This window comes from Paroedura picta, chromosome 7 (assembly GCF_049243985.1).
Source record: "Paroedura picta isolate Pp20150507F chromosome 7, Ppicta_v3.0, whole genome shotgun sequence".
Classification (NCBI taxonomy): Eukaryota; Metazoa; Chordata; class Lepidosauria; order Squamata; family Gekkonidae; genus Paroedura; species Paroedura picta.
Genome location: NC_135375.1, coordinates 86,926,121 through 86,938,601, shown reverse-complemented (window position 1 = coordinate 86,938,601; position 12,481 = coordinate 86,926,121). Strand labels below are relative to the sequence as shown.

Below are 12,481 nucleotides of genomic sequence, written 5' to 3'. Positions count from 1 at the left end.
CAAACAATATGACGGAAGGCCATATCTGTTGGAATCCTGATATTGCCTCGCCTTGCTGGATTCACTGCTTCAAAGGCAGTTGCTATTATCGATTTGACCCATTATGCACGGGGGTTTTAGCGCACATTCGGGGTGGAATGGCGGCGACTAAAATCACGGATAACGCACGGAGCCGGCTGCAACCGGCTGCAGCTTCGGTGCATGCCGCCGAAAAAGCCGCGTCAGTGAAACGCGGAAGAAAGCGCAGCTTCCGGGTGAGCGGGGCGCAACCAGAAGCGGCGCCCGGATCGGCGCGTGCATAATCGGTTACTCTGGGTTTTGCCGCCGTCGCGCCCCGCCCCGTCTTCCCCCTCCGCTTTTTCGATGTGACCCAAATTCGCCGTTTCGGCGGCCGTGCATAATGGGCCTTAGAGAGCAACACCATGAAACCCATCTTGTCTGGCAACATGTCACCCGATTACCATCTTCTCCAGATCCCTCGTTAAAAAGTCCCACTGGTGGTTACCCAAATATTAGGACACAGCCAGGTAAGGATACCACAGGTAATGCTTTCAGCTAACCCATCCACCAGATTCCATCTCTCTGCCAAAGACACTCTCTCCCTTTCAGATGATGCCAGCAAGGTGCAGTGGTTAAAACATCAGACTAGGATCTGAGAGACACGGGTTCAAATCCCCATTGTGCCATTGAAATTTGCTAGGTGACTTTGGGCCAGTGAGCCTAACCTACCTCACAGGGTTGCTGTGGAGGAAAGGAGAACAATGTTATCTGCTTTGGGTTGCCATTGGGGGAGAAAAAGTAGGGTATAAATGTAATAGAATCTTAGAATCATAGAGTTGGAAGTGGCCATACAGACCATCTAGTCCAAACCCCTGCTCTACGCAGGATCAGCCTAAAGCAGGGGTAGTCAAACTGCGACCCTCCAGATGTCCATGGACTACAATTCCCAGGAGCCCCTGCCAGCATTCGCTGGCAGGAGCTCCTGGGAATTGTAGTCCATGGACATCTGGAGGGCCGCAGTTTGACTACCCCTGGCCTAAAGCATCCATGACAAATATGTTTCCACCCCCTGATTAAAGGCCGCCAGCGAGGCAGAGCTCACCACCTCCGTTGGCAGGCGATTCCACTGCTGAACTACTCTGACTGTGAACCCCCAGTGTCCTGGTTTCTGAACCCACAGATCTAACGTGCTCCATTATCTTCCCTGCGACAGAGGCCAGACTCACTGCCCTGTAGCTTCTCTATGATCTTGTGAGGAACAAAGCAAGTTGTACAAATGCTACCTCCACCAGTTGTCAACAAATGTTCTATCTTTTTTTGAGCAGCGAAGCAAAAACTGGGGCGCAAGCGCCTAACTAGATGAGCAACAGGAGCCCCGTACAGAAGACCCCTGCGAACAAGAGAGACCTACAGCATACCTTAAAGCCAAACAGAGTTGTCAATGGGAAAAGGTTTTGTGAGCCACAGCCCGCTTCAGCAAATGTGTGAAGCGTTACATTCACTTAGCTGTGCTACATTTAGATTTATCTCCAGGGCAATGAACAGGTGGAAGAGTGGGGAGGGAGGAGCTACTACAAAGGCAGGCCACAAGGCCCCGAGTACCTCCGGATGAGGTATGCCATCTTACATTGCAGATTACAGATGAGAAAACGAGATCCAGTCAACAGAATGGAAGACAGTGAGCCCCACGGTTGATGATTCAGCAAAGAAGGGTGGAAGTGAACACACGCCAGTTAAGGAATAAACAACTGGTTTCTGCAGTGAGCTAAGCACTCCAAATCCCCACTAAGTCCAATTATGATAGTATCAAATCTACTTTTGATTTCTAACTTTGAGGCGTTTCTGCTGGTGGCCCTTTCAGCATTTTGCTGAACTTCCACACACAGTGTTATGCCCTACCCAGCCCACTTGGCTTCCAAGTGTTTCCATTTTTATATATCTGTTTTAGGCCTGTTTATTGTGTCCCTGCTTGATACTTACCTTGTGAAAAAGGAAGGTTTTATTCCGCAGTATGTCAGAGGGATCAAAGATAAGGCTATCTGGGACAAAGTTCATTGCCTGCAATATTGTTTTGTAACAGGTTACCCTGCATTTTACGATGGCTGCAATCCAGCTTTATAAAGATCACTTGGAATTGTGCCCTCAGCCTCGAAGGGCTGAGAGTTCTACCAAGCATGCCTTAACACCCTCTATTAGAAACATGCTCTCTGGAAATCGGCCCATACATCTCAGTGCAGTTCATATGTAAGTGGAGTAGAGGTGACGGTACCATTATTGCTTAAAAAAAAAAAGTCAAATGAATAGTCAAAGACACCATTATCCAGATGATACAAATTATTTATATTGCTCTAAACAAACAGACCATTTACATGGCAGACACTTTCCTGCATAAACGTTGCTTTGCAGAAAACAGACGCCGTTCACTGACGCTGGCTTTATAAATAAGCTTCTATGACAGCCAGAAAAAATGCCACTTAAAGAAAGTACCTAATAGCCTTGCTGCACGAGAGCAGAGTGGGGAAGAAGCGGCTGTCACGGGTTCTTCCTCCTCTTTATGGGCAGTGTTCTCAAAGGACCTGACTCCGCAGGCTGAACCCCTTGGGATGGTTGGATGTCAGGACTGCACAGGTCCAGACAGAGAGCTGAGCCTCCCATGAGATGCCCCTCTTTCGTGGGAGAGCTAGCGTCTGCCACATCCCGTCCTTCCCTTCTTCTCCCCAGTCCTGTTCCCTCCCACAGCACAAAGTCACACCTGGAAGTTCCCCTTGGAGAGACTCTTTTCCTGCAGGCCACCTGGCTGGAGGGTGTATTGGGACCAGTGGGCTGGCATTCATGCCTTCTGCTGTGCCCACCTCGCAGGAGACTGGGTCAGTGAGCATTCCCTGGGCCTGGCAGCAGTGTTGAGTTTGGTGGGGGCTCTGCAGACAGTGGCTGGTCTGACAGCAGCCCCACAGCCATGGCTGACACAGGGGGAGCTCTGGAAGGAGTACACAGGTCAGACAATCTCGATCGAATACCAAGATTCAAGCCTGGCCTACACCACGGTCCTTTACATTTTTAAGCTGCTCTTCTTCAAGGAGCATCAGGAAGTACACATGGCTTCCCCTTTGGTCCTCATAAGAGCCCAAGTTAGGATGAAAGAATTACTAGCTCAGCTCAGGACAGCAGCACAGGTGACAAAAGGGCCTTGGTCCAGGCCTCAGTCAAGCCGACCGGGCAGGCTTTCAGCAGCACACAAGCCACTAGGAGCCCTCTCAGGCAGCAGCCTGCTGGGAACCTTCCCTGTAAGTTAAATGGCCAGTCCACCCCCTACTTCAACAGCAGCACAAGTGCAAGAGCAAGCCACCTTCCCTCTTGTTTGTCAAGTAAAGGGAGAGACAGAAACAAGGTCAAGGGCTGACCTTGTTAGTTGGGACCTGCACTACTGGATTTCTGATCAGCTTTGCCAACCAACTGCAAACATTCTGTGGTGTAACCACCTCCTTCAATTTTGACAGAGCTTCCCATGTTTCTTTTTCCTGCCCTCTTACGAATGAAAAACTCATTCAGTTATCTCTCATAAAACACAACTGTAAATGAACCAATATTCTGACTTGAGATATGGTCTAACACATGATACAGTAAGTACACTTTTAAATATTTTTATAGTGTGGAACTGGTTTCAAACTGCTCCAGATCTGAGGGCACCTGGACTTTGTACTCCAGTATGATCATTCCCTTGAGCATCTTTGCTGGGAGGGGGAAAATAATTCTAAATTTATTGGAAGCAGTTGTAGTTAGGCAGCTTATAAAACACTTTGCAGGGCTAGACTTCTAGAAACACAACTACTGTGGAAGCTGAAGTAAATATGGAGCTGATGTAATCTACAAAGCATGCTGTTAGTACTGAAACATAATGTGTTCTTCCTTACCTCAACCCAATTAGAAGCATTACTTTTAATTGGCATGCTTATTAGGTATTATTTGCTTTAAAAACAGAAGAGTCTCCTATTAGCAGAAAGTGAAGATTCAATAAGGAGACCTTAAAACAGCAAGATTTACACCGTCTTAGATGCTCTGTCAGTCCAGTATTTATTCCTCCTTCCCTTGTTCTGCTGCCTCCCTAGGGAATGACTGAACTGGGGAATTCCCATGTTTGTCTGGATACATGATCTCTCCCCATCAGTAATTCATTTCTATCTCCAATAATGGGATCAAGAAAAGGAGGCAGAGTTTTATTTGCAGCCTTGCCATGGCACAAACTACTCTGTGAGTGTGTGTATGGAGAAATAACCCATCAACAAACCCTTCCTTGTAATTTTTTATTGAAATAAAAGAAAACCCCTTTTAAGTAAGCATTGCTAATATGGGATGGTATTATGCTACCTAGCTGAACTTTTAGATTGATCTGCTTATTTTCCTTCCACAGTCTTAGGATCTCTGGCCAAAACAGTGGAAACATCTTTTTATTTATCTCTGTAACTGTGTTCGTTTCCAAAGTGTTGCTGTACTTGTGTTATATTGTGTTATATTTTGCTGCTATAGACCCAACATTTACTTCGGTGTCAGTTTCTGCAATCAGACCTGTCTTTATCAGATGCACACGATCTCCTTGTGCATCGAACGGAGCAAGTCCTGACTCCTCAAAACCTCAAAAGGGATAAATTTTCTTTGGACACCAAAGCACCAACAGGACTTCTGTTTCATGTAGCTTTGTGCGCTGCAGAAAGAAGCTGTGGTCAAGTATGGCTCATTCTCCCTCCATCCGCAGGACAAACATTCATGGAGAGATTAGAAAATTTGGCAGCAATTAATTCATTTAATCCTCATCACGGCAAGTCTGAATACTGCCCTAAATCCAATCTTTTCAAAGGAACAACAACAAAAAAGCAAAGTACAAAAGTACTAGAGGTTTCTGATTTGAAACACCATAATCCCTGCCTCATTGAATGTTAAAACTTATTGCACAAGCCCAGGCGTAACACATCCGGGGAGTAGAATGTACTGGACACACCAAACAGTTTTTTCATCATAGAGCCAGGGCTGAATATCCAAGTAATACACAATTCACAGTAATGCACTACAATGTCCAAAACGGTTTTTACTCATGGACATCCTCAGTTTGGATTAGAGCATCCAAGGACTATCAGACTGTAACTTAGTGAATGTGTATAAAGCAGTGGTCTCTAACCCCTGGTCCAGGGACCGGTACCGGTCTGTCGATCAGTCGATACCGGGCCGCGGCTCCTCCTCCTCCCCGGTTGCTGCCTCGGGGGCTGCCCTGCCACTCTGCCACCAGCTCACCTTGGTGCTCTCCAGCGGCCTCCATGGCTGGGGCTCCTCCTCGGCGTGGCACTGCACAGCTGCTCCTGGCAGCGCCCCCCAGCGGGCGGTGGGAAGTCAGGGGAGCGGCGGGAAAGCAAGTGGAGCAGGGGCTCAGGTGGCAGCGGCGACATCCCTCAGCAAAAGACTAGCCCCCCCCCCCCCCCCGGGCCTCAGTAAAATTGTCAAGCGTTGACCGGTCCCCCGTGATAAAAAGGTTGGGGACCACTGATATAAAGCATTTGAGAGTGCTATTGTTCTCAGTTTGATTCTCCATAAAGAGGCAGCTACTACACTTCCTATGCAGGAATACATTTCATTTATTTGTTTATTGTATGGTCACAGACCAGGATGTAAAAAGAAAAAAGAAAAGGTAAAACATTAAGATTTTAAAACATGTTGGTCCTTGTCAAAAAAAAACAAAAAACAAAAAAAGGAAGTGTTTTGTTTCCTTCCAGCAGGCTTGAATCACGTGGGTACAAAATTCCACTGCCTGTGTAGAGAGATCTATCTGAGGCTTGTCACCCACGAGAAGCCCTTTGGTCCAATCCACTTCTCTTTAGTGTAACCTCCCTTCCAAGAGGAGGCGGATACGCTTGTTGTGAGCAGGGGACAACGAAACGAGATGGGTTCCACAGATTCCACAATAGACAAGTGCACAACCTCTCTCACACTGGTATTCTTTCAGATCTGCCCTGCAGAAGTGCTGTGGGCATGGCCAAACACCTACCGAACGTTAGCGCTCTCCTGTATTTCTTGATGTCAATGGATGAGAGGTGGACAGCTGGTTTTAATACATATCTCATGGATAGCGATGAGAGAAAGGCTGGATTCTTTGCTAAATCCATTCATCTTCATATGGAAATACTCTAGGAGCAGATGCTTTTGCAGACTGCTGATCCGTTATGAAGGACAAGGTTGGTTTCCCTGGCGGTGACTTTAGGCAGCTAAATAAAACATTGGCATATGGAGTGATATCCCTCCAGAAGTCCAATGGCCCCGTTTATCTATTCTAGCATGAACTTTTGTGAATCAGAGCTCATTTCTTCAGATGTCAAGGAAAGGAAATCATTCCAGAGATGTAAAAAAAAAAGAAAAAAAGAAAAGAATAATGGAAGATCACATGAGGGGGAGGAGGGGAAAGAAAGGTTGGATAATCTTTACAATCTTTACAAGGCTACAGTTCTGATCGCCCACCCACCCTTTTAAATTGCAGACTTTTGTTTGCTCAAAGGGCCATGCATCTTGGCAAAGAGCCAGAGTGCTAAAGTGAACCCCAGGGCGTGTCCAGGCTGGACGGGAAGGGAAAGCAAGATTCAACGGGGAGGAGAATATTTTTAAAAGAAAAGAAAAAGAGAGGTCATTTCAGAAATAAGAACTAATGACCACAATCTCTATGTTGCCAAAACTGTATCTATAGCAGAAGGTCTACAGCAGGGGTAGTCAAAGTGTGGCCCTCCAGATATCCATGGACTACAATTCCCATGAGCCCCTGCCAGCTGGCAGGGGCTCATGGGAATTGTAGTCCATGGACATCTGGAGGGCCACGGTTTGACTACCCCTGGTCTACAGCCTATTTTGCTCCCTGACTAGGAGCATGGGTGCCCAGAACAGAAACTTGAGCAGAAATGCAGTGGAGCATTCTCCTTCAAGAGCCACATCTGTGACTTGCACATGATGTCTCCTACCACAGCAAAACAATCCCTCCCACAGAGGAGGGTGGTCAGAAGGTAGCAAGACTAAAACAGGGCAAAAATACAGCAGGCAGCCCCAAGTCTGGGAGAGTACTTTGATTCACAGAGCCTTAAGTGTTTGGGAATGATGGGGATAGACGTTGGCTAGTGTGTCTTAAGCAGAAGAGCTTCCATCTGAGCATGTCCCTGCTTATCTCTGAAGATCCATCTCTTCTAAAGGTGGTAAAACTCAACTGTGTTGCAACAAAGAAGCAGTTGTGACATCCTGACTCTGCTGGATCATCCAAGATCTTATCTCAGATGTTGCTACAGCTCCAGCTTGCACGCCGCAAACTCCAAACGTGCTGACGACAGCCAGTGCCTTGATTTTGGGCTCCGGTTGCAGCAATCTCCCACAGCTGGTTAGGATACCATCACAACGGGTCAGCTTTCATTTCTCTCTGTGCTCAACTTTCCCCCTTGCCCTCTTCTGCCCACGATCACCATCCCAAGCTGTTTTCACCCTTAAACTTTTCTGAGTGGAATCACAAGTAGGTAGAAGCACATCTGCCTCCCATTCAAATGGTCACCTGTTGAATTATCAAGCTCAGCAGTGGCCTCTCTCACTGGCCACGACTGTAAGGTCTCAGGCAGAGGCAGTTCACACATTACCTGTTCCCAAACATGGTGGCAGAGAGTTAATGAGGCAAAGTGGTTAAGAGTGGCAGCCTCTAATCTGGAGTCCTGGGTATTATTATTCCACTTCTTCTTGGGAATGATCTGGGAACCTTTTCACTTCCAAAGGAGACACTCTACCACTGAGTGATGAGCATACCGCTTGCTAGACTGTTTTCTCTCATGCCCAGCCACCCTATGGCACAGCCCTGAGCCAGCAAACAGAGTTCTGTGACCCAGTTCATCTTTGCAGACAGGCAGACCACAATTACAGTTGTTCTAAACTCACTGCCACACACAACCAGGCAGATGAAAATTAAACAGTTGTACGATGCCCAGGCAAGCCAAACATAGATCCAGCTTACCAGAAAACGAACAGCTGCCAGAAAAACAAAGCAATTAAACCCTAAAGTTTGGGGGAGGCGTAGGGTTAGCTGCCATTTCTGAGGAGTCCCAAAATGCACCTTTGACTTTCATACTCCTATAGGGAAAGCTGTAGTCTCATGAAACACCATGCCAGGGTGGGCACAACCTGTCCTCCAGAACAGGGGTAGTCAATCTGTGTTCCTCCAGATGTCCATGGACTACAATTCCCATGAGCCCCTGCCAGCAAACACTGGCAGGGGCTCATGGGAATTGTAATCCATGGACATCTGGAGGACCACAGGTTGTCTACCCCTGCTCCAGAAGACCACACTCACTTACAGCAAGTCAGAGGTACGCTTTACTTCTGTGCACAAGATTCACAGAGGTTAGGTCCATCAATAGCTACTAGCCATGTTGACTAAATGGAACCTCCATATTTGGGGCAGTAAACCTTAGAATATCTGTGCCAGGAGGCAACGTCAGGGGAAGGCCTCAGTCTCTAAGCCCGGTTGTTGACCCTCCAGGAGAGCTGGTTGGCCACAGTGAGACAGGATCGTCTGATCCAGCAGTGCTCTTCTTATGTTCTTAGACAATCTTGCCTTCTTTCTGGTCTGCATCATGCAAAGCTGATGCTTTCAATGAAAGAACCTACAAGCATGCTGTGGTATAAGACCAAATGGCCCATCTCCCCATTTGGGAGGCACAAAACTCCCACTGCATGTGTGATACAAAGCCCCCCCGGGTTGTTTCCCAAACCTGAGAGGTCGGTGAGGTTGGAAGAGACTGTGATGGGCCCAAGGTCCCCTAGCAAGCTTCCACAACAGAGTGGAGACTCAAACCTGGTTCTCCCATATCCTAGCCTGAAAAGTGCATTTCCCCATAATTTAAAACTAACCACCTTAGTCTTTTAAAGAGCCTCTTGTTGCGCAGAGTGGTAAGGCAGCAGACATGCAGTCTGAAAGCTCTGCCTGTGAGGCTGGGAGTTCGATTCCAGCAGCCGGCTCAAAGTTGACTCAGCCTTCCATCCTTCCGAGGTCGGTAAAATGAGTACCCAGCTTGCTGGGGGGTAAACGGTAATGACTGGGGAAGGCACTGGCAAACCACCCCGTATTGAGTCCTGCCATGAAAACGCTAGAGGGCGTCACTCCAAGGGTCAGACCCGGTGCTTGCACAGGGGATACCTTTACCTTTACCTAGTCTTTTAAGAATGACAGAGGATGAAAAGGGGGGTTCCCTTCCCCTGTCAGGTAAGTCCAGCTGTTAATCCCTCCTCCTTTCATACCCAGACAATTTGAACATTTTTCAAGTGCCTGTTTTTGGGATGGCCACGTGGTCCTTGGTGCAGTGACCACTAAATGCATTATTGCCAGAAAACAGATCCTCTCATAAAGCGCATGCAGGGTGATGACTGCGCTTCATCCTCCAGCCAAAATGTCCCACAGCCGGGCAGTTTCGACTGCTAAAGATCCAGGTGTCCTATCCATAACCTCACAGTTCAACCCCCATGCCACCAATCCATGGGAAACCAAGAACTCTTATGGAATGCAGGCACTCCTAGATCACCACAGGCAGACTTTCCCAAAAAACCTCTTCTGCAGCAAAGGATCCGTTTGACTGCTGATCCCTCCGGCAGCTCCTTGACAGGCCCTGGGAACAGAGCTCCCATGACAGGCCCTCCCACAAAGAGCCCTACCTTCAGCAGCCCCTCCTCCCCCCACCCCCAAACTCCATAGTTACAAGACAAAACCTGGAGCATTTTGTTTTCATACCAGCAAAAAGGACCCACCCAAGAGACCCCCCTTGCAGTTGGAGAGACAAGAAAGGGAGGAGGACTTCTTGCAAAAGCAAACACTGAACTTTGCTTCTCCTGACAAGCAGGATAAGAAGGGGTGGGGGAAGGGAAGGAGGAGAGCTGAAAAGACCAAAAACACCCCTGCAAACTTCTCTTCCCCCCCCCCTCTGACCCCAGTTGCAATCCTGATGTTGGAGTCTCTTCAGGAAGGAGGGGCTCTTCAGCAAACTTGTTCTGCTAGCAAAGAAGTCCAAGTCCTACAGCGTTCACCAGGCATTACGGAGACTTCAAGCACACTGCCAAGCAAAGTTACACTTTTCCAAGCCCCAAGGGCTTTCCAGGGATTGGGAGGAGGGTAACTCTTGTTTAGAATCTCCTTGCCAGTCACATACAAATCAATGGGACTTTCCTCCTAGTAAGGAAACAGCTGCAGATCCTACACTCTTTCCATTAAAAGCAAATCACAAAAGGTTAAAGGAGGAGGGGAAGGCTCCTGTCCCAAAGCCCCCTTTATTCCAGGGAGATCAAAGGAACAACGCTGCAGCAAAGGCTTTGAAGGTATTAACTAAATGAAAGACTTATGAAAAGGGTCTGTGAGAGGAAGGAGGTTTATCTGCCTAGGAGATTTTACAGCAGTCCCGAGTTTCAAAGAACTCACCCTATCTGGTCCTCTATTCGGCACTGTATTTCCCCTGTACAACAGCCCTGTGAGGCAGGGCAGGACCAAAGAGAGTGAAGGGTTCAAAACCATCCAACAAGTTACATGGCAGTGCGGGGAGCTGAACTCTGGATCCCTCAGATCCGAATCCTCTCACCTCTGTACCACACTGTCTTCACTGGGGCGCACGGGAAAATCCAGCTGCAAAAGCACCCTGAAAGTGCATTATCCGCCATGTGCAGAATGGGGCCCGAGCCAAGCCCAAGCTTATGTGTGCGGGCTCCACATGGACAGAATGTCGTTCAAGGGACCCTCAAGGAGTCAGCCGGCCGGGCCTGGCCGAGGCTTACTCCCGAGGAGACACACCTAGGCTCTGGTTAGAGCCTGAAAGGCCAGCCCGGAACTGCTTTCGCCCGGCGTCCCGGCAGCGGCTCCCGCGGGCAGCGCTCCACGCAGGCAAGCATGGCACGGCCCCGCGCGGCGGCAGCGACGGAGGGCAGGGAGGCCGAGCCCAGGCACGGCCACCGCAGCCGGCGACTCAATGGGACCCAAGGGCGAGAGGCCAGAAGGCAGCGCCTCCGCCTGGCCCGCGCGGTCGCCCCAAGGGCCGCCTGCTCCCGGCGGACACTCACCTGGCCGAGGCACGGGCTCTGGCGGGCGGGCGGGCAGTCTGTCTGTCTGTCTGGCGCCCGAGGCGCGTCTGCTGCGGGAGATCTGGGGCCGGGGTGGGGGGCGGCCGGGCCGTGGGCGCCTCCCGTCTTCCTCCGCCTCAGTCTCCACCCCCTGGGTCGAGCCGAGGAGACGCGCAAGAGGGCGGCGAGCGGTGGCAGCAGCAGCGGGCCGCCTTCAGCCCACAGGCCCGGCCCTCCCTTCCCTTCCCGCCGCCCGTAGGCGCGCACGCTCCGCCTCGCTGGCGCGGCTCCTCCCGCGCTTCCCGCTGCCCTCTTCTGCTTCTCGCTGGAGCGCCCTTGCCCCTGTTGCCAAAAGTGAACGTTTGGCCTGGCTTGGTGAATTAAACCAACATGCCTGTAGATAACAACCACAATAGATGATATAATAATATTAATTATTATTATTATTAATAAATAAAAATATATCTCTACCTCCTCTCCCGATATGGGCAAGGGGCGGTTCACAACGATAAAAACACATCCCATAAAATCATCAACGACAATAATAAAATTACAATAAAATACAATGTAAACCCTTCTGCCAATGTGGTGTAGTGGTTAAGAGCGGTGCCTCCTAATCTGGTGAGCCGGGTTTGATTCCGTGATCCCCCACATGCAGCCAGCTGGGTGACTTGGGCTTGTCACAGCCCTGATAGTGCTGTTCTGACCGAGCAGGAATATCAGGGCTCTCTCAGCTTCCCCCAGCTCACGGGGTGTCTGTTGTGGGGGGAGGAAAGGGAAGGTTATTATAAGCTGCTTGGAGGCTCCTTCAGGCAGTGAAAAGCAGGGCACAGAAGCCAACTCTTCTTCTACCTCAGACTGGAGATGACATCAAATAGGGGGAGTAAGAAGGAGGAGATGGGTGGAGGATTGTAAACCTTCAGAGTGCTCTGGTCTCAACCCTACGCCTGGTGGAAGTGTGCCATTTTGCAAGCCCTGCAGAACTTCAGCAGCTTCATTGGGGTCCAGGTTTCAGCTGGCAACACATTCCACTAGGTTGGGGCCAGAGCCAAAAAGGTCCTGGATCTGGTTGCAGCCAGGACCATGTCCTTGAGATTAGGGATCACCGGCAAATGAGGGACAAATGAGGAGAGGCAATGCTTCACGTATGCAGGGTGTAGACCACATAGGGCAGGGGTGGGCAAACTATGGCCCTCCAGATGTCCATGGACTACAGTTCCCGTGAGCCCCTGCCAACAAATGCTGGCATGGACATCAGGAGGGCTACAGTTTGCCCACCCTTGACATAGGACCTTAAAAGTCAAAGCCAGGACCTTGAACCTGATCTGGAACTCCACCAGCAACCCATGCCGCTATTGGAGGGTAGGTCAAATATCAGCCCTCC

General features: G+C 49.5%; 1 protein-coding gene across 1 annotated transcript in view; it reads right to left on the bottom strand.

Moving 5' to 3' along the window:
• The window catches only part of ACO1 (aconitase 1), a 59,170-nt gene extending 47,852 nt beyond the window's left edge, over nt 1–11,318 (bottom strand). Inside the window, exon 1 of the mRNA XM_077345271.1 lies at nt 11,098–11,318. The gene's annotated coding sequence lies outside the window, so the exon portion shown is untranslated. The remainder of the gene's footprint in view (nt 1–11,097) is intronic.
• Between the last annotated feature and the right edge of the window lie 1,163 nt (nt 11,319–12,481).